The sequence below is a fragment of the Leptonychotes weddellii genome, chromosome 4, assembly GCF_054177405.1.
Source record: "Leptonychotes weddellii isolate Sample4059 chromosome 4, ASM5417740v2, whole genome shotgun sequence".
Taxonomy (NCBI): Eukaryota; Metazoa; Chordata; class Mammalia; order Carnivora; family Phocidae; genus Leptonychotes; species Leptonychotes weddellii.
The window spans coordinates 119,746,539-119,749,038 of NC_138372.1; the positions used below are offsets into that span (position 1 = coordinate 119,746,539).

Here is a 2,500-nt window from a genome sequence, read left to right on the forward strand (position 1 = left end):
ATTCTGTCCTCTTGATCAGATCACGTTCTTTTTAATCATTTCACAAGCACTGTCTCACTGGACCGTAGAGGAGGGCTGGGACAATCTCAATTAAAAAAAAAAAAAAGAGGTAAAACTGGCCTCTCTGATATTGGGTTCTAATGGGAACTCTGCTTTCTGAATGCAAAGGAATTCTTCTATTGTTCAGAAAGCACCCCCTTTCATTAGCCAGGCTCCTTGTAGGTGGGTTTGGTCATTTAGCAGAGCTGAGTTTAGGCAGCAGCGACTGCAGGACGAAAGCAAGGCAGAACGAGCAATAAAAGTTATTTTTCTGCATATTGTCCATTAGTTCCGAAAAAGGGATTTACATGATCAAAGTCACTGATCTTTTGAGTTAGTGAGAATACCAAAAAATGTGTACATATATTCTAAGCAGACCAGCAGGTATGTATTGTTCTGAATTTAACATTAAAATTATATTAGTTTTTCTCTTTAGGATTTCTTGAGGACTTTGGTGATTTTTAAAAAATAGAATGCTTGGCAGTAGAGAATAGAAATTGGTAAAAACTAAAAAGAAAACAGCTTAAATGGGTGAAGCGGTTTTTATAGTGAGTTTACTTGTTACGCAGTCATTTTGAAATGAATTCTGTGGTTTAAGTTAAATAAATGGTTGTCTTTGTGGTCTTTATAGTACTGGGACTTATAAAGCCTTAGTGTAAATTTCCTAAATGGGTCACACGGATAAAAGAAAGATCTTGTCTGATGTTGATGGCAATGAAATCACTTAGCATCATATTCAGGGTCACTGTGTATACTGATCTAAATAATTTTTTAACTGTACAAACTAAAGGGACTCCATCAAAATATACTGGTAAATATTGCCATGGTCATAGTCAATAACTACAGATTTTAAAAATCAGTTAACATATTATTAGCTGTATCAATCCAGTTGGTTTTGCTATTGTTGCTTTGGAATGAAATGTAAATTTGATTGTATAGGAGACTTATTATGTATTTGATTCAGTTTCTGATTAATGGGTGGCTTCTTGAGAAGAAATTGATAGGCAGTCTCCTGTAAAACTATGTGGGGTATTGTAACAAAATGTATCCTACTGCTTTGACTTGTGATGGATTCTTTAGTTTTCGTAATTTTTTTCACATAGCAATAACGTTACATTTTTGAAAGTTACTTCTGGCTCTATTAAGATAAAATAAAAAGATAGGATCTACTTCATATAAAGAAATATTGAGGTGATACATTGCAGAGTCCATTCGGCATCTGGCCAAAACGACTGACTACAGATTATATACAACTCATTTGAGGTGCATTCAGCATGTGTGTAATAATTCTAGCAAGTGTTTCTGTGGGCTGAGAACTGTTGTAGGGGTATAGGTAAAACAGAATTAAAATGGTAATAAAAATAGCTTAGAAACTCTTTTACAAAGCTGTAAAGTATTTGGGAACTTTTCTTACTTTTGTAATTAAGGTGAGTCTCCTTCCACATACCAGCCTGTTACCTGATTATAGGGGGAAAAAAAATACACCCTGGGTTTCGAAACTTTTCCTTTTAATCTAGGATCATTAATTCAGTATTATTTACCACCCTATTTCCACTCCAACTCTTTAGTTCCTTCCTGACTTCCTCATTTCAGTCTAGCAGGGGATTATATTTTAGGCATTTTGGCTGCCTTCAGTATGTATACACAGTTTGTACAGATTTGGTAACTGCAAAGGTAAACATTAATATTTGTGGACTAATTAGAAAATTATTAGGTTTTCATGCTTATGGTTATCAGATTATTTCAGTGGGTTTTAAAAGCTGCATGCATGCCATGAGGATAATTAACCTGGAGCTCATCAATGATTAAAATTACACACTAAGCTTTGTGATGTTTGATTCACAAGCAATTAGAGCGTCATTTTAACCATTGCAGATACCAAAACAAATTTTGATTTCGTTTTCCATCTGTGTAGATCTTATGATGTATTTTTAAACTGATCACTTCCTCTCTGATTTCGTGGACAAGATTAAATTCGATTACAGTAAAGAGAGTATTAAGAAGTTATCCCTCATACTTAATATGCCAGTGACCTCCAATGATGTCTTTCTTTTTTAAGAACTTCTAAAAAGGAATTTCTAAAACACATAGTAATATTGGTGAGCCCAGGATTTTGTTTTCTTCTTAGCTCTCTGCCACTGTGAAGTCTATGCAATAGAATATAGCAGGGTGTGAGGGGCATCCAGGGTGAGGCACTACATGTCTCTTTTAAAGATTTTATTTATTTATTTGAGACAGAATGAGAGACAGAGAGCATGAGAGGGAGGAGGGTCAGAGGGAGAAGCAGACTCCCTGCCGAGCAGGGAGCCCGATGCGGGACTCCATCCAGGGACTCCAGGATCATGACCTGAGCCGAAGGCAGTCGCTTACCCAACTGAGCCACCCAGGCGCCCCTACATGTCTCTTTTAAACAATATAATAGGTAATGTAATAGGGCAACCTCAACCTTTCTTATTTCAGA

The 2,500-nt window shown here is 36.0% G+C and overlaps 1 protein-coding gene across 6 annotated transcripts in view; it reads left to right on the top strand.

Annotated features, from left to right (window-relative positions):
* Nucleotides 1-2,500, top strand: part of ZFHX4 (zinc finger homeobox 4) — a 182,234-nt gene that overhangs the window by 19,097 nt on the left and 160,637 nt on the right. The gene's annotated exons all lie outside the window — the stretch shown is intronic.